Source organism: Triturus cristatus, chromosome 9 (assembly GCF_964204655.1).
Source record: "Triturus cristatus chromosome 9, aTriCri1.1, whole genome shotgun sequence".
Taxonomy (NCBI): domain Eukaryota; kingdom Metazoa; phylum Chordata; class Amphibia; order Caudata; family Salamandridae; genus Triturus; species Triturus cristatus.
The window spans coordinates 807,386,731-807,412,814 of NC_140592.1; the positions used below are offsets into that span (position 1 = coordinate 807,386,731).

Here is a 26,084-nt window from a genome sequence, read left to right on the forward strand (position 1 = left end):
AAATACACTGTATTTCAGTTTTCACTATTGGAAGGCTATCTGTCCTATAGGATAGAATGGGAGTTTACTTATAACATCTTATGAATATATTGTCCCATTGGGACCAGATAGAGGAATTGAGTTTATTATGCCTGAACTCAGAATGTAGAAATGGCTCTTTTAGTGAAGATGATTTTTATGTTCTGTGTTGGATACCCGTAGGGTCGCAGTTTCGCGCTTTATAAATGTTAACACAATACAATACAATACAAAATACCACCTTTAGAAAGTAGGGATATTCTTGCTTAGCCATCCTGTGTGCCTCTGCTGGGTTGTGGATTGAATTGTCCGGCTTTGGAGGGACAGGGGCTGGGGATGTGCATTCACTGTAGACAGCCACTGGGAGTGGGGGTCAAGGTGTGTCCTGCGTTTCCTGGATGAGTCAGGGCTGGGCTGAATAGACTTGGGCTGCATTTAGAGTAGTGGGAGGAAATTTCCTTGCACCTGGTCTGCCATGGACAATGCTGTCTCCACCTCCTGGCAGGACGCTGGACCAGAGAGGACAGAACTGGTTTGGGCTGAACACAGACATTCTCTGCCCAAGGGAACAAAGAGAAACCGAGTAAAAATATTGGGGCCCAGACTCCAGAACTTTAGAACTTGCTGGGATCACGGAACTTGCCAAGGAGAAGAGCTGGAAGACCTGCCACGAGGAGTACTGCCCCTTTGCTGTTTGTTGTTTTGCTAGGTTGGCCTGCAGTTGCTGCTTCTGCCTTGGGCGTTGAAAGGACTGAACTGAACTTTTCTTCACTTGTTCCTGAGTATCTCCAAGGATATGAGCTAGAGCTTGCTGCCTGTTCACGAAGTCTCAGGGACTGCCAGGGCTCGAAAAATCCACTCGACCGCTTGCATATGCGAGGTAAATTTAATAAGGGCAAGCTATTTTTAGATCCTACTCGCCCTTTCTGGCGAGTGGGAAGACAAACTAACTTTTGTCCTCTGTCTGAAAAAGGAGCAAATGTGACAAAATAACAAGATTTAAAGGCATTTTTATTGCTCACAAAGTGATTGATCAATAAAGATGCCTTTAAATCTTGTTATCTTGTCGCATTTGCTCCACTTTCAGAGACGGAGGTCAAGTAGGTTGCAGTTAGGTCGAGGAGATTTTTAAAGGTACTAGACCTGCAGGACTAGTACCATTTTAAGGATTTTTCGAGCCCTAACAGCAAAGACTTCACTTACCTCTGGGTACTGCCTCTGGGACCGCGTGTCTCAGTTGCCACAGGGGGAAACCGCAACCTGAAGTCATCACCAAGACCGCTGGCGGTTCCGTGATCTGAAGACACTGCAGAGGTCACCGCTGCACTTCGCACCGCAACCCTGGTCTCACCGACGATGACGACCGCAGCCGCTAGCAAGCCGCTACTTGCACAGTAACCTGTAGGCCATGCATTCCGTACCTCCTCGCCTCACTCCACTGCCCTGGTCTCACTGATGACGCCGTTGCCTGCTGTACTGCAAGAAATGAGTACGAAGTTCCTCAGTGGGTCACAGAACACAGTAAGAGAGTTTATGTGATATCACGTTGGTAGGTTGTCCTCCAAGGAGGACGTAATTCCTCCTTTCTGAACTAGGGCCATCACACACCCAGCAAGCTAGGTGTCATGCTTCATCATATGGGCCTGCTCCTCGTCGGGTCGGCACTACAATACCCAAAGGGCACCCATAAAAGGGCTCTTTACCAGAGATCTTTTGTTCCTTGCCGTTTAGGTGCCGTGGGTGTGAGGGGCCAAGTACGTGCCTGCTGACAACACCGCCGTGGTCTGCACTGTGGTCTTGGGGCAACGCTCGTAAGCTACACACACCAACACCAGCCCCATTGAGTGCCAATCCATGAAGGCCGCCATAGCTTGCACCGCGACCGTCCGCATTGCAACGAGAACCGTCACGCAACCCTGGTCTCACCAATGTCGCTGGATGACCACCACCGAGCTGCTGCGTTCTCCACGACCTGAACACAATGCACCGCCTCACTCAAAACTGCAGCCTCGACGACCGCCACCACAACACACCGATGCAGTCAATCGGAACAACAACAAGGTACTGTTTATAAGTCTTCTGACACCGATGCTGGTCCACACCAACATGGTCGACCAACCCGGTTGGATTTGGTTGTTTTCAGCACCGCTGTAGCACTGGACAGAGCTACCGACTTCAAGGAACTACATTTTAAAGGTTATTCTTGCAGAATACAGATTTTGATTATTGTATGTTGGACTTTTATCGTTTTGGTCTTGTTTGCACAGATAAATATTGGTTATTTTTCTAAAACTGGTGTGGTGTCCTTTTGTAGTGTTTTCATTGGATTACTGTATGCTATGTGCAAATGCTTCACACACTGCCACTGAGCTAAGACTGACTGGTCATGCCAAGCTACTAAGAGGGTGAGCAGGGATTATTTCGGTAGTGTATCCCCCTTATCCTGACCAGAAGGAAGGGTCCCTATTTGGACAAAGGTGCAAACCATTGCCAACTAGAGAGCCCCCATTTCGAACACTTGGTCTTTTGCAACGGCAGCGAAGCATTGCATGAGTGCTGGAACACAGGGCTGCACTGTTTAAACCTGTACGGAGTTGCGTTTTTTGCACCAGCCGTTCTGCAATATTTGCAGATGTACCGTACACATATCCCATTGAAACACAGTTGTGCCACATCTTGCATCAACATGGAGGTCTCCATTCCTAGGGTACAATACCATTGTATTTTTAAATATTGTGATTTGTAAAGGGCATTGTTCCCTTAAAGGGTTTCCCAGTGCTAACATAACAGATTGAGGCACACTGCCAGAATTAGAATAGCCAGGTCTTCAACTGCTTATGGAACCTCATGAAGGAGGTACAGAGTCTTGGAGGGGGAGAAAGAGAGTTCCAAAGTTTAGGGCCAAGATATGTGAATGACCGCTCTCCTTGTCTAGCCAAATTGATTTGTGGTATCACAGCTAAGTTTTGGTTATCCAAACGTAGGGAGCGATTAGGAAAGCAAGGTTGAACTAATGCACTTGAAACTGAGATCCTGCCTGAGTCATGGCTTTATGCATATAGCACAGCGCTTTGAACTTAATCTGCTTATCTATAGTAAGCCAATGAGGGTTGAGGAGCTGAGTGGAGACAGAAAAAAAGCTAAGGTATGTGGCACAAGAAGTGCGCGGCAGCATTCTGAATAATCTGAAGCCTCTCCACAGATGTCTTAGTGGCCCCCAGATAGAGAATATTGCCATAATGAAGATGGAGATGATCAGTGCCAAAACAATCATCTCTTGGGAAAGAAAAGGAAGGAGCCACAGGATGTTTCTCAGGCATCTAAGAAGGCCAAAACAGTTAGCAGACACCTTAATTATTTGATAGCACATTGAAAGCTTTCTGTCCAGACATTTTCCAAGGTCTTTACAAACCTGTTTTGAAACAGGGAGTGGCCCTAAATCTTCCGGCCCACAATGGAGGCCCCAAAAATTTGGATGATTTCCAGCCACAAGAACCTCTGTCTTTTTGTCATTATGTTTTAAACAATTTTTCCCCATCCACTGTGCCGCAGCAGCAAGGCATGGTCTAAGATCAGATGATCTTTTATCAACAACTGCAACCAAGATAGGACAATCTGCATATCGTCAGCATAAAAGAATAAGGTAAAACCATAAGCCTGTACTATATTCTCTAAAGGGCGGACATTTATATTAAAAAACGCAGAGCTTAAAGAGGATCCCTGCAGGCAGACAAGTTTAAGCAATTAGCCTTTCTCAATGCCGGTTCCTTAACAAGGTATTTAATGTTTAATAACAACGTTGAGACCTAAAAGAGTTTAATTTCACTCAACTTTGGTAAAGATGAGCAGTCTGTTTTTACTTGCCATGTTTTCATTATCCAATGGGAATGTGGCAGGTAATATTTAAAGATGTGTCAACTGGCACTTAGTTAAGGAACCGGCTTTGAGAAAAGCTAATTGCTGAAACGCGTCTGCCTGGTCAAAATAAATTATAGCTTTGTGCCCCAAAGAGTGCTCCGAATTTTGGTTTAAAATTTTTCATGGTAGGGTAACATTCACTACGGGGGCACCCGCCCAAAAGTTGTTCAGCAGTATTAGTGGCATTTGGATGTATTAATTTTACTGCCAGAACCATCACCACTGAAGACATGCCTGCTGACAAAAGGTCAGACATTACTATATTGTTGGACGATGTTTACTTGATCAGCGCCTGCAGGTAGGAGTCAGCGTAATCTGCGGCTGGACAAAGGGCACAGACCTTTTAATTTAAGCCTGCATGTTCAATGGACAAGACAGACTGCAACTACCTAAGTCAAACAAGGTTTTAACAATGTATGTGTGGGCAGTGTAACCTGTTTCTACAAAGAGACATAAAATTACTAAAAAGTTACATGAGCTGGACATGCACAAATCGCCTGCATGTGGCTCTCCCGAATTGGCAGACTTTGTTTTTTGATATATATATATATATATATGTCTTTGTAAGGATGGAATCTGAGAGTTCCCAGAAAATAATCCAGCGGCACACCCAGGACAAAACAATAAATTTGTTTATTGCTTTAAACGAACAGAACTACGCGTTTCGGCGAAGCCTTTGTCAAGTTAGTGACCTGTGCCCCAATTCCCTTAGAAATACAGGTCATGGTTGATAAACAGTGAAGAAATACTGTCGCCGTCAAACATTTCATTTGTTTAGATTTTCGTAACATCAATAATAATATTGCTTATAGACCAGTCAATTATATTAATGATCAAAAGATATAAATAATAATAATAATAATACGATTATTTACACGGCCCGATGAAAATCCAAGGAAAAGAAATAACAATCACATTTCTGCCTATGAATGCCACAGTGCAATATCTCATGAATAATAAGACAAATTCATGTTAAATATCAGAAAAGGTACCCAGAGTGCAGAGGGCAATGTACTCACATTTCAACACGTAAATGCACCCCTCCATTGACATTCCCATTATACAAGTGCCAATTATTCGAATTCGGTCACATCGTAAATATAGCTTGTGGTCAACAAATAATATTAATGATCACCAGAATATGCACTTATTAACATACCCCAATGGAAAAGGAAAAGAAAAGCAATACGAGTCACAATTCCACTTATCGATACCAAAGTGCAATATCTCCCGGATACAACATCCATTCCTTATTTATATCCTTATGGAATGACAGAAAGGGGGAGTCCTAAAAGTGCTTGGGTAATGTACCCACATTGCAACATGTTTTCACTCTATTAATAGTACCATTATACTAATTCAAATCGTCACCGGGTAATGTACCCGAACTCTATTCATGTGGCAGCACAGAGCATTCGTTTCATACATCTCATAACCGGCCATTGCCTAAACATCATCTGGTCATTATTTCATAATAAAATATATTATAGTTGCAATTTAGATAAACAGTTCAACAATTTATATCAGCGATAAATTTCTCCTACTACTGTATTATATGTATCATTTTCAAGAAGAGAGGGATATTTAGGGGCGGGGGTCATCAGCTGTTCGTGGTGAAAACCGTGAAAAATGTATCTATACTAATGAATACACCCAGTGAGAAGTAAAAATGAAGAAGATGAATCTCACCGAAGGGTTAGGGCAGGATATCACTCTGCTAAGCCTAGCTAGTGATAAACAGTAGATCTATGCAATTATATTGACATAATCCCATCGAAGGTCATTATTATAATTTTGCCCTTGACTCCGGTATTTAAAAAAAGAAAAGAAAAAAGGTGTTAAAATGTAATATGCACATAAGGAGAACATGTCGGAGGAAGAGGGAAAAATCTAAACCCCTATATGGGTGGCCAGTTCTTTACCATAGTTCATCCCTTTAGGGATTTTGGTGTTGAGTTCGATAATGTACTTGGACTCAGTAATTCTTAGAAGTTTCTCACGATCTCCCCCTCTAGGGAGAGGTAAGATCCTATCAATGCCATAAAACTTAATCAATTTGGCATTGCTCTGATGTTTATCTTGGTAATGCCTCGCTACAGGATAGTTGAGGTCGATATTTGTCACGGCTCTCATGTGTTGTAAGATGCGGGTCTTAAGCTGTAATTTCGTGCTGCCCACATAGTTCATACCGCAGGGGCATTCCAGGACATAGATGGTATAGTCACTGGTGCAAGTTATGAATTTATTAATCATTTTTCTGTTTTTTCCTACGATATAGCTGTCACAATTTTTGCTGTGCTCGCATGCCTTGCAAGAGCCGCATTTTTTGAAACCCTTAGCAGTTCCCAGCCATGTGATGTTATCCGGAATGTTCTGATAGCTATGCACAAGTTGATCTTTAAGGGACTTGGATTTTTTGTATGTTATTAGTGGAGTGGGACCTATTTCAGTACCAATAACGGGGTCAGATTCAAGTAATCCCCAGTGTTTCTTCATAAGGTACCTAAGAGTGTTGGATCTGCTGTTATAGGTGGTAATCAGCCTGGGTATTACTGTCCCTTTCTCTTTCTCCCTTTTCTTTTGCGAAGAAAACAATGCCTCATTGCGTGAGATATTCTCAACTTTTTTGATTGCTGTTGAGATCACTTTAGGCAGATAGCCTCTTTGTTCGAATCTCATTTCCATGGTACGTTTTTCTTTGGAGAAACCACTTTCGGTGTTGCAGTTCCTTCGAGCCCGAAGGAACTCTCCAAAGGGAATGCTGTTTTGGAGTGGTGTAGGGTGGTTACTATTCGCATGAAGTAGGGTGTTCCCTGAGGTTTTTTTACGGAAAAGGGTGGTTACTATCCGATTGTTTTCTATGTTGATGGCTACATCCAGAAATTCACAATGTGAGGTACTGATGGAGTGAGTAAATGACAAATTAAGGTCATTGTCCCCCAATTTGTTTATGAATTCCTTTGCCAGATCTAGGGGTCCATCCCAAATCAGGAACAGGTCATCAATATACCTGATCCAGATTGGGATGTGTTGTACATACTGCTCATTCTCGTCTACCCATACAATACATTCCTCCCACCACCCTAGGAAGAGATTCGCTAGGCTGGGTGCGAAAGATGTTCCCATCGCTGTACCTGACTTTTGGCGATACAGTGTTTTACCAAAAATGAACATATTCTTCTCCAAACAGAAGAGCATCATCTTTTTCAACATTTGGGTGTGTTCCCATAGTGATATATGTCTTTGTTTTAGAAAGTACATGCAGGCCTCCACACCCTTCTGTTGGTCTATACATGTATAGAGGGAACATACATCTAATGCTATCATATGATAGTTACTTTCCCATGTAATGTCATGTATTCTGCGTAGAAAATCGGTACTATCCCTGCAGTATGATCGTAATTTAATGACATGAGGTGCAAGGAAGAGATCTAGGAAGATTGCGGTATTTTCCAATAATCCTCCATTAGATGATACGATTGGTCTTCCCGGTGGTCTGGTGGGGTGCTTATGGACCTTGGGTAATAGGTAAAAGCATGGAATACGTGGGTTTTCAGTTTTCAAAAAAGCAAATTCATCTGTAGACAATAGCCCACCCCTCCACCAACCCTCTAGCAATACGTGATAATCAATAATTGAAGCTTTGTAGGTCCCCCAGTTTATCTCCTCATAACATGAGGTATCGTTTAATTGTCTGAACGCTTCTTGATTGTACTGGGCGATGTCCATTACGACCACGTTTCCCCCCTTATCTGAGGGTTTAATTATTATGCTGGTGTCATTTGAGAGAGCTTTTAAGGCCTTCCTTTGAGTTATTGTTAGATTATCTTCTTTTCTTTTAATCCTCTGTTCCTTAAGTTTGTTAATTTCCCAAATCATAGTTTGGTTAAAAGTTTCGATGTTGTCGTGTGGGACATTAGGATTAAATTTAGACTTTGGTCTTAGGCCTGTACAGTATGTGGCATCTGGTCTACACCCAGCATTGATAAGTATCTTGCTTTTTTCTTTGACTGATAAGTCCGTTACATCTTCCTCCATTTGGTGTAGATTCAAAATGAGATTAGCATCTTCAATATTAAGGTTGAAATCCTCTTCATCTAGAGTACAACCCATTCTCAGTATTTTAGATTTGGTGTTTGTTTTATAGATCTTCATGAGCTTTAACTTGCGGATATACAGGAACAGATCAATTCGTGTGTTTACAAAATTTATGTCCGTTGTAGGGCAGAAAGAAAGCCCTAATTGTAATAGTGCTACTTCTTCCGCTGTGATATCTCTCGAGGACAGATTAATTACTGATTTGTTAGTCTGTTCATCTACAATGGATGGTAGTGATATTGATTTGTTCCTGCCTCCACGTCTGTTCTTTACTCAGAGTCTTTTCTTGTTCCTGCTCTTCTCCCTCTTTTGGCGCCTCTTCCTTTTCCCCTTCCTCTCTTGGTTTGTGGTCTTTCCTCCTGATCCTTCCTCTGTTTCAGAATTTGAAACTCGTGCAAGAAGGTTAGGGAACGTGCTCCTAAAGGGATGCTTTGAGCCTCTGTATCCGAACTTAATTCTGAGCTGGAACCAGTCGATACCAGTTCTTGTTGCCTTTGCCGTTGAATAGTATGTAGATTCCTTTGTGCCCAGTCAAAACGTTTCGCATATGTTAGGATACGACCTTCGGCATAATCTTTTTTGTCTCGCAGGAATTTTCTCTGTTTCTTAGCTTTTATGGTGTCTTCATAGGTCTTTAATTTGTCAACCAAATGTTTCTGAAAATCAATAACGGCTTTATCGGTGTTCGACTTTTCAAGATCTTTTCTGAGTTCTAATAGTTCTTTTCTTGTAGTCTCCAAATCAATTTTGGCGTACTTGACCAGCATCTCCAACATGCCTTTACAAGTTTTTGCCATAAATGACGACCATTCCTTCAATAATTCCGGATTCGGGTTCTCATAAGTTGGGATTATGGCGATTCGGAGTCCTCTAGGTACTCTATTGACTTCTATATAGTTGGTTAATGAAGTAATTTCCCACCATTTGTTTATTTCTCTTTTGGATAATTTTTCAAGTTGGAACAATTTCTGCTTTAAAGAGAATTACGCTGTGTTGCCACCAATGCTTATAGCGGATGGGACAATGATGTTATCTAAACCTTCATCAAATAGGGATAGCGCCTCGTTCCTTCTTTGTGTCTCCCATTCGTTCATATTCAGATAGATAGAAAGTCAATGCACAACGTGTCCCACGGCACCCAACGCGACTATTCCACGCGGGTGCTGCGTCTGCTTCAAAGTTGTTACTATTCCGGTGCTGCGTCTGCTTCAAAGTTGTTACTATTCCGGTAGCGTCAGCAAACTCGGGGAAACAGACAGGGATACTATCACAAGACCCACCCTCCGGTGCGAATTCACGATGCCTCCCCGCCTGTTCCCACAGATGCTCGCTTACCCTTAGTAACGTGATAATCGTTCTCGAAGCGGCGGGAGCAGGTCGAATTTTGTCGTTTCCAAAAAGTCGTGGCGATATTCCCGCTTGAGCGGGGATATCGCAACGACTTTTTGGAAACGATATATATATATATATATATCCTCCCAGGTGGTTCCGTTTTACTTTGCTTCGGGCGCTGCTCGGCGGGTGCGTTGCCTCGCGGTTGAACCAAACCGCCAATATTGAAACAAATTCTCCTTGCGGAAGAAGTAGGTCGCACTCCAACAGCTTTCCAATTACTTGTCTTTATTTTCAAAATTCCATAGTTTTAGCAAAACCAATAGATTGACCAACGCGTTTCGGTAAACTCCGCTACCTTGCTCACGGTCGTCGTTTTAACTAATGTTACACAAACTATTTTAAATAAAGATATTTGAAGGAAGTCCTTTGACACCAATTTCCTGTTCCCACCCTAATGATGCCCCACAGGTTTATGGGTCTTGTAGTTAGCATTAGAACATTCAATGAAGGTACATTTTTACATTTAATTATTGTCCATCTATTTCTTTTGCCAGTTGAAAGATGTTACTCGTTGTTTACAACGGATTTTCTCTAGCCCAATGGTGGGCATTGCAACAATTCTTTTTCGTATTTTCAGTGCTTAATTCACTTGATTAACGAGCCCTCCAGTGGGCTTGCCAGTTCACCGTGTTTTCGGTGCTCAATTAACTTTATTGACAAGCCCTCCAGTGGGCCATCCTGTACAAACATATTCCGTTGTTGCAACCGTGTTTAACATGCTCCATTTGCTTTATTCTGTCCCAATAATCAATGGTTCTCATTAAATCTTTAAGTTGTTGCCCTCCATTGGGCAGTTGTCAAATGATTGTTTTCCTCTTTCTGTGGGAAAGTGCCTTTCATAAATGAATGTAAAGTTCTTCTGATTGGTTTAATCCATATGGGGTCATGGACCGCAAGTTTAAAATATGACACGATTCTTTTTGGCGTAATATTTTTTCCCTGTTTCCACTACGAGAGCTCATCGGTACTGCTTCAATGCCATAAAATTTTAATAGTTTCCAATTGGCATTATGATGTGTTTCCATATGTTTGGCTATGGCATTGTTCCTGTCTTTATTTTTGGTCGCTCGTACATGTTCCAATATACGTTTTTTTAATTCACAGATGGTGGATCCAACATATCTTAAAGGGCAAGGACATTCTACCACATAAACTATGTATTAGCTCTTGCAAGTTATCAAAGTTGTGATTTGCCAATTTTTGTTATTCGCCATCTTCACATCCTTTGTCGGCTTTGCAATTTCGCAGACTTTGCAGTTGTAACACTTTGTGAAGCCCGTTGTTTGTAACCAGGATTCTTTTGAATGTTTAGCGATAAAGTGGCTGTGTGTTAAACGGTCCTTCAGACTTCTTGCCCTTCTAAATGTTATCACTGGGTGGCCACCCATTTTTTCACCCATCATGCTGTCCATTGTTAGAATCTTCCAATTCTTCTTCAGGATGTAAGTGATGTCTTTTGCTTCTTGGCTGTAATCTGTGATCAGTCTTATGGGCTCTTCAATGGGCTCTTCAATGTTATCTGATTCTTGCTGTTTTGGGATTAAGCATAGATAGATAGTTATAGTTAGGACCGTGTTTCCATAAGAAATCTGAAAATTCTATTCTGAATAACTTTGGCGCCGGTTGACGAATCCTTGCGAAATTTTCAAAACTAATGGGGCGCTCCGCTCAGCTCCTACCCTGAAAGTCTCTGGGCGATTCGTCAAGTGGGGGCCGAGAAAAAAGGGGGGTCCCAAAACGCGTTTTCCCCATGCATTTTCCCATAGGACCTTTAGTCGAAGGTACAGCCCGAACGGCTGAACAGAGTTACTTGAAATTTGACAGAGAGGTAGCCCTCAGGTCAGGGAAGTGCCTTTTGCAGGTCTGGTGTCAATCTGTTCAGTAGTTCCTGAGAAAATAGCATTTAAAAGCATATAAATATCTAAAAGCGCGTACCGTGCGCGCACCGTGAGCGCACCGTGCGAGCACCGTGCGCGCACCGTGCGAGCACCCTAACGTGCGCAATTCTGATTGGTGGTTACATGTTAGTCAACGTTCGAATCGGTCGAAATCAGGAAGTGTCGGCGCCATTTTGTTTGTTTTCAGTGCGAGAGTGAAAAAGGAAGGTGGCGAACGTGAAAAGGGGGCAGGGTAGAGAGTTCCTGACCCCCTAGCCTTTGTCAGGGGGTCCCTGAAGGACCCCGAAGGCAGAATTTTTTTTAAAAAATATTTTTGAACAAAATCGCAGGGGTGCGCGCACCGTGCGCGCACGGTGTAAAACTAAAAAAAAAAAAAATAATTATACATAGTTTATTGTAAAATAAATATATAAAAAAAATAATAATACATACATAACTTAGCATTTAAAAAACCGTACAAATTCACTGAAAAAACCATAGGTTTCATACACGTTATAGTTAGGAATTAGCATTTAAAAAACCTTACAAATTCACTTAAAAAACCATAGGTTTCACACTTGTTATAGTTAGGTGGATATTTCACTCGTAAAAAACCAATGAAATTCCCCCGTTATAGTTAGTTCAGATAACTATAACCCGCGCGACCGCCACTCTATCACAAGGATGATGTCATCAGTGATGTCACTGACCATGTCATGAGTGATGTAATATGTGACGTCATCAGCAGTGCATTGCGGGCGCGCGAGTTATAGTTATCTGAACTAACTATAATGGGGGAATTTCATTGGTTTTTTACGAGTGAAATATCCACCTAACTATAACATGTGTGAAAGCTCTGTTCTGCCACTGGGGTGTCTGAGTGTAATTTACACTCTGCTCTAATCATTCATACTGCATGAGTATACTGCATGAGGTTATGGTTCTGTACACATCAGTTCTTGGCTCTCTTATCTGTACATCTACCTGAAAATGAGTGTGCTTCAGTTTCAGGGTTGGCCAGTCCTGTAGTCTTCAATTTTCTGCTTTGATAGTCCCCCCTTCTTTTCTTTATTTCTCTCTATTTATTTTATTGCTTTTTAAGAGGATACCTCTGCTCTTCCGATGGGAGTGCTAACAGGTCACTGCTTGTCGCTAATTTCCCACGAGCCCACTTCAACTAAATCAGAAGTCCATCATGGAATACTGTTGCCTCAGTGTATCATTGTTTTACCATTCCAAGATGGCCAACACGTTTGGTCTAAATGTGGCGGCCATGATGGAACTTTAAAATGATGACAGCCTATCTACAATGCCTCCTCGAGACAGACACCCACTGCTATATTTAGTTTTGTTATTGCAAGCATATGCCTGCTGTGTTTAGACAGCAGCGCGTTTTCTTTTTTCCACTTGGATTCTTTTAATTTAGCTTGCATTCGTTGTTGAGTTTGTCTGTCATTTATTGTGGTTGATTCAGAGGGTGAATGCAAGAATGAGTCAGTGGATGGATGAATGAATAGATGCATGAGTGGAAAGATGAGTGCATACTGCATGTAAAATGACTCACTGAATGCCCAAACCAATTAGTGACAATAAAGTGACTATCATTCATAAGGCACATTTATTAGAATAGCCAATGCTTGTTAGTATATTTTGTAACAAGTTAATATAGAGTTTTATTTGTTACAAATTGTTGTATATCTACAGTAGACAAAATGGATGCAGTGAATAAGGGTGCTTAATTACAGCATTGCTCTACTTCTGCGCAATGGTGTTTTATGTAATACAATTGTGCACAAATTGCAGCATCCGTCATGATTTGCAATGCTTGGTGTTGTGCAGCATTTCATATTTCGTAAATGAAGAGTGTTATAACTACTTCCGGTAGACGGTGCTTCAGCACTCATCGAGTATTGGAGGCGAAGTGTTTATTTTTCAACCTGAAGTGTTGGTAGGTTTAAAAAGTACAAAATGTTGTCTTCTTTTGCCACAACATGTATGGTTTCTCAGTCAACATTAGGAAGGGTGGCAATGTTCAGCAGAAGATAAAAGTTGCATGTTTTGCGCAGACGTATACACAGTTTTTAGTTAGGGCAGTTCTGTAGGTTTAGAAGGAAGCCAGCGTCCCCAGTTTATCGGCACTAGAAAGCTCGATGTTTGCATTTTTATAGCACTTAGTTATGCCATTTCTAACAGTACCATAAGGTTTACCCGTTTGGAGCACTGTGCAATTGTTTGCACTGTGTTGCTTTTTTGCATCCGTATATATTGCAACATATTTCGCACCGTTGGGGCTTTAAAAGTGTGGCGTTTTGCAGCAGAGCACAAATGCATACTGTACTGCCGCACAGGGTTTTGCATTTCAACTGCGTTTCTTGCAGCAAGGTACAGTGTTGCATTCATGTTAAAACTGTATATGATGTGGCTGGAACAGGGAAGGTCAGTACAGCGTGTGTTTAGAACTAACAGGCGCATGCACTGTACTGAGTTGTTGATTCTGAAAGCATAAACAGATCCTCGTTTTACAACAATATGCAATCCTGCAAGATTTTGAGGCACATATAATACTTTGATGATATACAAGCTTTTGCTCAAATAACCAATCTGGTGGATGGATTATTGCAGGAGTAAGGCCCCAATAAAGACCAACTCAAATTCCCCAAGATGGTTTGATGGGGACTGTTCACGAGCCCTGAGAAAGTTGAAAAAAGCCCTCAGCAGTACCCCTAGGGACCCATCAAAAGTCCACAAATGTAGATTAAACTATAGGAAGGAACTTAAAAGAAGGAAAACAGCACTGCAGGGGGAAGCGTGGGCGGCTTTGAGGGAGGCCTCTGAAAAAAGGGACATAACGGAATTTTGGAAAATAATAAACACCCCTTGCTTCCAAGACAAAAACTCTCCCTCGGCCGCCACAAATATTCTACCGGAGCAGTGGACAGCGCATTTTGAGGGCTTGTATAACCATGGGGAGGCGGATAATACAGAAGAGAGGAGGGGGGTTACGCAGGGACAGACCCTGGAGTTTACACTGGAAGAAATAGCCCTGGGCATAGAGGGATTAACCAAAAATAAAGCCCCGGGACCGGATGGGACCCCCCCGGATCTGTTTTTAAGTAACGTAGAATTATGGGCCCCCATTTTAACCAGAGAGATAAATGCAGCCATTGTGGTAGGTTTGCCTAGGTCCTGGTCGACGGCCATTATAGTGCCCATTTTTAAAAAGGGTGACAGAGATAACCCCCAATGTTATCGCCCCATCTCCTTGATAGATGTATCAGCTAAAATCCTAGGAAGAGCTATTCTGAATCGACTGACTGACTGGGCCGAGGATGATAATATCATTTCGGACATTCAGTATGGCTTTCGGTCCGGCAGGTCCACTAGTGACCAATGCCTGAACCGCTATATGTTGGTCGCCAAATACACGAAAACCAGTAAAGAAGCTATATACTTGGGATTCATGGACTTGGCTGCGGCATTTGACCACGTAAACAGGAACAAGCTATGGGCAATGCTGAGTCACCTAGGAATTGACCCAGGTATAATTTGCATTCTGAGGGAATTGCATAGAGAGACTTCCACCAGAGTGCGTTATAACATCGAAGGGGGGCTGACTGATTATTTGAAATGCACTAGTGGTGTCAGGCAGGGATGTATACTGGCCCCTTTTTTATTTTCGCTATATATCAATAGCTTAGAACAGTCTCTAATTAATTTAAAAGCAGATTGCCCGAGGGTAGGAACACGCAATATCCCTGTTCTGCTGTACGCCGATGACGCGGTTCTTCTGGCGCACACCCCAAAAAGCCTGCAGATTTTAATTAACGGATTTGTCGAATTTATGGGTGCACTGGACCTGTCTGTTAATTTAAAAAAATCCTATGTGATGACAGTAGGTCACAAACCATGGACCAGCTTTGCTTACAGAATTGGGAATCACACGCTAGACAGGGTGCAATCCTTTTCATATTTAGGTGTGTTGTTTGGTGAGTCCTTGAATTTTGCCCCATTGGTACAGGAAAGGTGTGGCAAACTGGTGTCATCAACTGGGGCAATAGCAGGCTACGGGAGGAGAGTTGGGCGTTGGTCCCCGGAACAATCAATGAACCTTTATGGCTCCATGTGCTGCCCTAAAGCCATGTATGGTTCAGAAGTATGGGGTTTCATAAACCTTGACCCACTGCAAAGGGAAGAGAATAAAATTCTTCGCTCAATCCTGAAAGTTCCCAACTGCATACCTGCACTCATAGCCCATAGAGAACTAGGACGACCCTACATAGAGGATTTAATCAAATTTAGACCAATCCTGGCGTGGCTGAAAATCTGGCTTAATCCGCAAGCCGCATTAAGTAGGCAGATTCTAATAGATTGCCTAGGGAGGGATAAAAGCTTGAATATACCATGGTTGAACTACGTGAAATCCAGTTTGGATAGTATGGGTCGCAAGGATCTGTATTTAAACCCTTCAGGGATTACTCTACAGGACAAGCAGACCCTCAAGAGGAATTTTTGGGACCAAAGATCTCTTGTCAGATCCACAGTGGAAGGGGCCAAATCGTCAGTATGCACCCACAGCAGACTTGAAACTAATGATGGGGTTGAACCTTACCTTTGTGTTTTGTATAACGCCCAAGAAAGGTTTTTAATGTCACGTTTTAGGCTCAATTTTTTACCATTTTTGTTAGCTGAACCAGCGGGTTTTAGTCATTCAATTGAGCAGAAGGGTGCCTGCGGCTGCGACAATATGTCTCCGCAGGACACCCTTCATTTTGTACTCCTATGTCCTCTGTACGCAACTCCAAGACGTAGATTTTTAAAGGAAATTTTAAAAAAGGCCAGGTTCACTCGTGCCAAAGATGCATTGATCTTTTTACAGAGGGCCAGCGACCCGTTAACTTTGTGCTCCGTTATTAGTTTCCTGAAATTTGCACTAAGACTTAGGGTAACCAGAGGTTAGTTGCATTTATGAATTTTACAGGATCCCCTAACTGTTATTGTGATTATGTTTTTATGTTCGCATTGCGAATAAGGAATTACTCTATGTATATAGTCAAAGTCATTGTTCTTGTAAATGATTTAATATTTTTCTTAATTTGTATATATATGTACTCTTTTATGATGGTTTTTAACCACCGAATAAAGAACTATTGATTGATTGATAATACTTTGATGAAAAGTACAAAGTAGCATTGTGCACTAATATAGAAACTGCATGTAGAAATGTATTTGCTTCGCAGGATTGTACACGTTTGCACGGTGTGAAGCAATACAATGTTGTGTGGTTTTCTGCACAGTATACATTGTTACTCTGTGCCAGTAGTGTTCATGTATTTACAGCAGCGGATCTTTGTAGGCGTTGTATCGTGGCACACATTTCTTGCTTTGCACGAATCTTTTGTTGTCATTTTGGAACAGACAAAAATGTTGCATTGCGGTGCAGTTGTATATATTTTTATAACAGCGCCTAGTTACACTGTACTTCGCGTTATTACACTTTATAAAGGTGCGTGTTTTACAGCACAATTCGCTTGAATGTATGTTGTGCTGTGAAGTAAACAACTGTGCATATTTCTAGGGGTAAACCCCGCTACAAGCGATAAGCGGGATCGGAGAGTTCCGAACTCGCAACAGCATATTTTAGCAGCGTTACACAGGGTCGCATTTTTGCAGCAGAACGTTTTGCACGTTTTAAAGCCGCAAGGTAAATATAACAATAAGACTATTGCAGCAGTCCAGTGACGTATAGTTTGCAACAGAATACAACGTACATGTTTTGTAGGACTGTACATTGGAGAAGACGTTTTTGCAGCGGTGGGCGTGATCTGCAGCAGTGCACAATGGGTGCTGTTGGCAGCAGTGTCAGCGAGCAGCGGGCGCTTCTGGTTATAGTAATTTGTTTCCCTTTCATGCAGCAGTGCTTGTTCCCTCCACTGCCAGGGTTTGCCTATGCTGTGTGCACCCACTGCCATTCAAGAGCAATGTGCGTTAGATGTCCATAAAGGCGCGAGAGCACGGAAGCGCCGTACCGTGGCCGGTTGGTGAGGACAGGGGCGCGCGCGAGACACGGCTGCTGCTTACCCGAGGCTGGGCGCGGCCCTGTTGCTCTCCAGCGGCGGCGCCAGGTCCAGCTCCCACAGGCTCTCTCTACCCACAACGACTCGCGCTGCTTGCTTTCAGCCCTGGTAACAAGCTCACGTGACCCAACTCAATTTAGCATCTGCGGCTAGGAGCTGGCACTGGCAGCGGCTTCCTGACCCGAGGGTCTCACTGCAGATGCAGACCACCAGAGGAAGACAGCGAGTGGCGGTGCACTCCATCAACCTTTAAGCAGCACATCTAGAGGTGCAGGCGATTGGCTTAGTTCAGGCTCGGCTCCCCCTGTTAATTTGTTGGCCTGCCCACCTCTGATATCACCGTAGCATCCCCCCTAATCCCTGTCATTTCTCGCCGGCAGCGGTGGAGAGCATCTCACTTCGACCTGCGTTAGTGACGCTCATTTGAAATGTACGACCAGAAAAACTGTACACCGACTTTCTTATAAAGTTTTTAAAAATGTACAGTTCCTTCTAATTATTTCTTCGGTCAAAAAGATTTCCTTGGGCATATTACGTTCAACACATATTTTAACGTCACGTGGCTTAACGCACTTACCCATGTGCAAGTCACTTCCTCTCTATATGCATAGAACGTCACCTCGTCGACTTGCATAATGTACAACCTCACCCTTCTATGTAGGCTACAAGACGCCTCACCTGTGTGCACGGCAATATATTTCTCTGTTGTGTACAGAATGGTACCATAGCCACGCAATGTCACTTCATCCTCAAGCAAATGACGTTCCCAAATAAGTGCACGTCACCTAAATCCTCGTGCACAGCAAGTCATCTTGACTCGATGTTTCAGAACAGTTACCAGGCGGAGGCTTCCTCAGGAGGACTCTGCCACCGACCTGTCCAGTTGTATTCATTCTCCAACCACTAGACTACCTCGCCACGTTTGCTATAGGATGTATTTCATATGGCCACGCCTGTTCTAGGGCGTGCCTTACTGCAGGGTCATAGACTTATAGCCAAGAATATACTTTTTAGTGGTCTCCGCCCCCCAGCCAGTAACAACACGTGATGGCACTGGTCAGGGATATATTGCGTCTCAGAAACATTTTGAAGAAATGCTGCCCATTTGATTAGACTTAAAAGTACGCACTGTATTTTTTGTATTGTTGTCTGTGATATTAAATCCCATTGAGGATTTTGAAGGAAAATCTGTAACAAATAGTGCACACAAGTCGAAAATTAATATAATTTTAAAACAAGTATATGGGGTCTCCATATGGAAGAGACATAGGAATTGGTGAGTTCATAGCCATGGGGTTTTGTGAAAGGCTTTGGAAAATGGTGCATCTCAAGTTACTCTGGACCAGTAACAGTCAACAAGAGAATTAAATACATCATCTTTTCCTTTACCTTACCATTCTTACAACATCGTGTGAGGGTGACTCCTTGACACGTTACATCTGCAATTTTTTTTTTTGGGACTAGATCACTCGTTTTCTGATTTTAGTCCAACTATACATCATGTAAGCAAAGCAATAAAATACATCATCACAGGTGTATGAGTGAGACTACGTGTCCAACTTAGACTCAGAAGCAAGGTTGCTGAGAAAAATAGAGAAACTGGATTATGCCAAGTCATACCTCTTCCTTCAGAGCCGTATTCTGTCATGATTTGACAAAAAGATTAGGCAAACATTCTTAATACTGCGTTTTGAGTTCCTGGATTTTTAACTTGGTGAAGAGCAGGGAAAGAACTCACACAAAAGTATTAAACCAGTGCTTGTTATGTGAATACAGCTTCAGCGAGGAAAAAAAACTGGCTTACCCATGGTGGGTATGGCATCAAGCAGCAGGTTTTACTCCGAGAAATCCTTGTAAACGTATCAAGCAGCACCAAAACAAGATTAAATTCAAGAAACCAATTGGAAAATGTCCAAAACAGTTTACTACAGTTTAGTACAAAGAAGACCAATTTAATGATTAAAACAAAAATGAAACATCAAATATTGGATGAGAAGGCCCAGAGACATGATTTATTCAGTGAAATTTGAGGAAAATTTCAAAAAATGCCAATCGGAACAATCAACATAGGTTCAGCCCCACTGAGGCCGGGGCAAAGTCATTTTCTTTTCAGGTAGGTACACTCAAAATCTTCCGGTCTTTCGTGCATTGTCCTGTGAGGACTTCAGCTGCAGAGTTCTGAATCCCTGGCGAAGGGTTGTCCTATACAAATTAAGAACTCACTCAAATCTTCTATAAAACCAATCTTGGCTGGTTTTGAGCGCAGGCCCTGTTTTGAGGTGAGTGGAGTCAGTTTGACTTGGAACAAGCCACCACCCAAGGCCTTCCTCGCCACAAAGTACTATCAAGTGTTCCACGCTGTTCTTTGAAGTGTGCATCTGCTGCTCAAGTCTACTCCTCTCTCCCACATTCCAAAATCAGTATGGGTGATTGCATCTAATTTCACCTGTGCCTTCCTGCTAGTAGGCTAAGTCTACTCCTCCCAGGAATGTATTGCAAACCTTTTCGTTGAGTTAATTACTGTCACTGGAAGTAGGAGAGCTTGGCAGAAATAAATTACTTCTCAGCCTTTCAATAAAGTATACAAAACAGTGATGGATGGAATGCTTGAATTAATCTCAGCCACTGGTAATTACTTGTTGCACATCCCAATCTATTGTTACTTAGCACACAATGCCATCTCAGTTTGGACCCAGCCATATGCAAATCAGTCTCGACCATGTTCCAGTAGGAACTGACCAGCCCTAAATGCCAGGACAGCTCCTTCCTGAACCAGAACACAAACTCATCAGTCGGGTATTGCTTCGTTCCAGTGGCACTGTGTGCACGGGACCCACGTCTGGGCATACCCATCCCACTTAAGGTGTTGCACTAAAGTATACAAAATAGTGATGGATGGAATAAAGGAATTCATCTCAGGGACTGGTAGTTACTCTGGCCCCATCCCAGTCCATCATTATTTTGCACACCATACCACCTCAGTTCGGACCCAGGCATTTACAAATTAGTCTCAAACCTGCTCCAAGAAGAGCAATCAACCCCAAACTGCCAGGTCAGGTCTGCAATACAAGCAATCCAAGACCCGTTTCACCCTTAATCATTTGAGTATAACTTGGTTCCAGTAGCACAGCTTGCACAGGACCCATGTCTGGGCATACTCTTCCCACTTATGGTGACATACTATTGTATACAAAAAAGTGATTGATGGAATGCATGAATTTATCTCCTGCCACTGGTAATTACTCAGGCCCCATCCCAGTCCACCATTTTTTTGCACACCATGCCACTTCAGTTTGTACCCATCCTTATGTAAATCAGTCTTGACCCTGATCTAATAGGAACAGTTCAGCCCAAACTGCCAGGCTAGGTCCTGCTTGAGTCCAGTTCGGAGTTTGAGCGGAGAGACGCTCCCACTGAGTATCCTTATGGCACCCCTTGGTCTCGTTTGTGGGCCCTTAAGCTCATGCAAGACCTTTTTATGTTATTGGCAGAGTTACATATTAACTGGTGAGTGTCAAGAGGTGTACTGATAAGAGTGAGAAGGTACACGCGCACAGAGACTCCCAGCAGCTGTGCTTGATGGTCACGGAGTGTTTCCACGGAGCCTAGATCCCGTCCAGAGATTCACCGCAAAAAGTGGGACTTCAGCTCCATGCTACTGCTCCACCATGAAGATTCCTCAGAGATGCAGTGAGTAGGCTGGGGAGATGTTAGAAATAGGGGGCTCTAGTTGGCAGGTTATTACCCTATCCAAGAAGAGACCCTTCTTCCTAGTTAGGATAAGGGGGATACACTACTGAAATAACCCCTGCTCACCCCTTGGTAGCTTGGCACAAGCAGTCAGGCTTATCTCAGAGGCAGTGTGTGAAGCATGTGCACAAAATCAACAGTAATACAGTGAAAACAATGCAAAAGGACACCACACCAGCTTTGGAAAAATAATAAATATTTATCTGTGTAAAGCAAGACCAAAATGATAAAAAACCAAAGTATAATAATCAGAATATGCACTTTGCCAGAGTAACCTTAGAAATGCAGTTCCTTGAAGTTGGTAGCTCCGTCCGGTGCTGAAAACAACCAAATCCAAATATTTTGGTTGACAGCGTCTGTATAGACCAGCGTTGGTGTCAGAAGACTTGTAAACGTACCTTTTGTTCTGGCCGACCATGGCGCGTGGGGTCGGTGGCGGCGGTCGTCGAGGCTGCGGTGTGAAGCTGAGCGGTGCAACATGTGTTGCTCTCGGGTCGCAGTGCAGGCAGTGGCTTGGTGACGGTCATCCAGCAGCGTAGCTGAGACCAGGGCTGCAGTGCGATGCTCGTTGCTGTGCTGATGGTCACTGTACAAGTGGCGGCGTTTATCGAAGATCGTGGTAGATGGGGCTGGCGTCGATGGGCCGCGGCAGTAGTGTGTGATGGGGCGGTGCTTTGTGTAGCTTATGAGCGGTGCCCACAGACCACGGTGCAGACCACAGCAGCGATGTCAGCTGTCAATGGCGTAGTCGGTGAGACCATGCGGCGAGTGAAACGAGGCGGTGCGGTGCCCACAGGTCGCGGTGCAACAGCAGCTCGGTGGTGGTAGCGGTCGTCGTAGTCAGTGAGACCAGGGTTGCGGTGCGAAGTGTGGCCGTGCCCTCTGCAGTGCCGTCAGGTCACCGAACTGCCGGCGGTCTTGATGACAGCGTCAGGTTGAGGTTTGCCTCTGTGGCAACTGAGACACGTGGTCTCAGAGGCAGTGCTCAGAGGACGGTGAGGTCTTTGCTATTACTGAGACTTCTTGAGCAGGGGGCGTGCTCTAACTGAAGCCCTTGGGGAAACTCAAACAAAGAAGTTGCAGAAAGTTCAGTCTAGTCCTTTCTCTGCCCAAGACAGAAGCAGCTACTGCAGCCAACATAGCAAAGCACACAGCAAAGCGGTAGATCCTCCTCACAGCTTCTCCAGCTCTTCTTTTTGGCAGTCCACAAGAGTTCTGGGGTCTGGGACCCAATATTTATACCACATTCGCCTTTGTTCTTTTGTGGCAAAGAGTCTCTGTGCTTAGTCCAATCCAGTTCTGTCCTCTCTGGCCCAGCTTCCTGGCAGGAAGTGGAGACGGCATTGTGTAAGGCAGACCAGGCCTCTTCATGTGCAAGAAAATCTCCTCCTACTACTCTAAATGCAGCCCAGGTCTATTCAGCCCAGCCCTGACTCATCCAGGAAAGGCAGGACACGCCTCACCCCCCCCCCCCCCCAGTGTCTGTCTACAGTGAATGCACATCCCCAGCCCCTGTCACTCCAAAGCCAGACAGCCAATCCACAGCCCAGCAGAGGCACATAGGATGGCTAAGCAAGAAAATACTCACTTTCTAAAAGTGGTATTTTCAAACACACAACATAAAAATCATTTTTACTAAAAGATGCATTTTTACTTTCTGAGTTCAGGCATACTAAACTCCATTTCTCTATCTTGTCCTAATGGGAAGTTATACTTGTAAAATGCTATAAAGTATCTCACATTCTAGCCTATGGGACATATGGCCTTTCAATAGTGAAAAACGAAATACACTGTATTTCACTATCAGAACATGTCCCATACACCAGTACATGTCCTACCTTTCACATACTGTGCACCCTGCCCAGAGGGGTACATTGGGCCTACCTTATGGTTGACTTACATGTCATAAAAGGGAAGCTTAGGGCTTGGCAAGTGGATACACTTGCCAAGTCGACATGGCAGTAAAAACTGCGTGCAGACACTGCAGTGGCAGGTCTGAGATACCTTTACAGGGCTACGTCCGTGGGTGGCACAATCAGTGCTGCAGGCCCACTAGTAGCATTTGATTCACAGGCCCTGGCACTCTCAGTGCACCTTACTAAGGACTTACCAGTAAATCAAACATGCCATTCATGGAAACACCAATCCATAACATAATTTACAGTAGGAGCACTTGCACTTTAACACTGAACAGCAGTGAGAAAGTGCGCAGAGACACAAAACCAGAAAAAAACAACATATAGGTTTGTTAATAATAATTTTATGTTACTATTAATATTTTACATTAAATATATTTACACATTGTTTAATAATGTTACTGTAGCCTATTAAAACTATTTACATTGTAAGTATATAAACATGATATTTTTGTAAGCAATATTTTTGTAAGCAATATTCTGTCATATTAGTCGGTAACAAAAATGAAATGTTATTGATTAAATAATATGCATTTCTAAAAACATGAGCTAATCCTAAAATCAGGCAACTGATGACAGATTTCCCATTGTTTTTATTCAGAGGGGTCATAACAAAAAAGGTCTTATAGTTTGTGTACGTGACTAAAAATCCGTAATCCATCCCTCACTAGCTGTTGGAGATTATTACACAGATAGTAGGGCACTGTAACTGTTCCAACAATTCAATCAGCCAATTTAATACAATACAAAGTAATTCTAGCAAGAAAAAATAAATACATGTTGCAGCATCTTTCAATATAGAAAACAATTGGTTCTGTTGGGTGATACAATTGCTGTGATCAATGTATTCAATACAAGAGAAAAGGTTGTTTTACACTTCCTTTTTCAAATGAAACAACAATTTCAGCTAAGAACACACCAGGAAAACACAGGTAGAGTTGATTTAGCTCTATAATTTTCAAGAAATATTGAATTTTAAATGGCTGTCACAAATACAAATAAATTGCAGAAAAACAAAAGTGACTATTGTGAGAGGGTGTCATCTGGTGACTGGTCAAGTGAACACTATATACAAAACAGACATATGTGACATAAATTAAAAGAATTGTTGAATTTTTGTCCTGTCTCATTATTTAACTCATGTAATGCAAGACCCAATACTGATTAACTATTGGTCAAGAGAACTGTGTAGACATGTGTGATGGAAAAGTGTCGACGTTTCGACCTTGTACACGGCGCGGAATAGTAAGCGTCACTGCGGGTCTTCCTCCGGGCTATGAAAGGAGGGGTGGACAGCCAAAAGGTCAAGCCGTAGTGGGGATCCAATATTGGTCTCCAAAATGCGAATTCAATTGTTCAGTCGCAGTGCATCAAATGTGCGAATTTCTTCCTAATTGGAAAAGCTGAATTTCTTCACCATCAGGTTGGAGTCTTAATCGTGGGCGATGCCACCGCAACACACGACATCCACCAGCCAGTTGGAGTCCTGTGCTACAGCCTTCACTTTGTAAATGCAGCCAAGAATCAAAGTCGAGTGCTTCAGAACAACGGGCGTCTGTTCTTCCTCCAAGGATTTATTCGTGCTCACACGCCGTGTCCAGGGTTGAAACGTCGACACTTTTCCATCACACATGTCTACACAGTTCTCTTGACCAATAGTCAATCAATATTGGGTCTTGCATTACATGTGTTAAATAATGAGACAGGACAAAAATTCAACAATTCTTTTAATTTATGTCACATATGTATGTTTTGTATATAGTGTACTGTTCACTTCACCAGTCACCATATGTCACCCTCTCACAATAGTCACTTTCGTTTATTCGCAATTTACTTGTATTTGTGACAGCCATGCAAAATTCAATATTTCTTGAAAAATATAAGAGTAAATCAACTCTACCTGTGTTTTCCTGGTTTGCTCATAACTGAAATCGTTGTTTAATTTTGAAAAAGGAAGTGTAAAACACATTTCCTCTTGTATTGAATACATTGATCACAGCAATGGTATCGCCCAACAGAACCAATTGTTTTCTATATTGTCAATACCCAGGTTCTGAGGGACACCGGGTCACCCCATTATCCTTAATGCAGCATCTTTCAAGCTATAATTCAACTAAGGTTATGCATGCCATCTGGTGCCCCTCTATCTTAAATTATAATGGACAGATTATCCAGAAGATCAAATTCCTAATAATGCAGCATAGGAGCCACATCAGCAATATTGTGAATAGACCCAAAGTCTCACACACTCATTCTTTGGCCACAAGAAGTCAAGCATAAAAGGCAAGTGATTGAGGTAATAAGTGAACACCTCGTGGGGTGACATTGCACAAATACTAAATAGATATGAATATAATTGGATTCTGTGATGTGACTCAATTACTGAGGGACTGAATTCAATGGACGAAAGGAGTAACGTAACCATTATGTGGTTATTTTAATTGTTCAGCACCTCAAGATTGTGAGCTTCCTGTTAAACAGATATTTGTAACTTCTATTAGTTCACTGTGCAAATGCAATATGTGATTGTCCTCATGTTCTTCCATATGTACTTTTGCTTCCACATATTCCCTCTGTAGTACTACTTCAGTGTTTACACTTTCAGTGTTTCTTCCACCCCAAAACTACAGCCTAATTCAGCGTTTATTAATTTCCTTTTTTACTGAATTCAGCGTTCCTCTTACCAAAAGAAAGCCTTGCCCTATGTAATGATTATTTTTTGTATCTTTGGTGTATTGTTCATCTAATGCCAGGAAAAGTACCGCATCCACTTCCTGATTTGCTCACTTTTTCAGATGCCTCTCCACAGGGCCTACACTTTTGGTACTTTGCATTGTAGACACAGCAGCCAACTGCAGCATGCACCAGCTGCATAGTATTTTTTCTGTCCTTTAAATTAAATGGCAGGTGAAACATTTTCAGCTGAATTGGGGACCCATAGTCTTCTTAATTAATTATCAACTATTAGTCTTCCGTCCTCTCTTGGACTTACCAACTGCACGGCTGGAAAGGACAGGCAATGGCTCCTTCAGTAAGTA

At 42.7% G+C, this 26,084-nt stretch overlaps 1 protein-coding gene across 1 annotated transcript in view; it reads right to left on the minus strand.

Moving 5' to 3' along the window:
• The window catches only part of ZBTB25 (zinc finger and BTB domain containing 25), an 89,276-nt gene extending 71,760 nt beyond the window's left edge, over positions 1–17,516 (minus strand). The window contains exon 1 of the mRNA XM_085626210.1: positions 17,385–17,516. The gene's annotated coding sequence lies outside the window, so the exon portion shown is untranslated. The remainder of the gene's footprint in view (positions 1–17,384) is intronic.
• Positions 17,517–26,084: the final 8,568 nt, after the last annotated feature.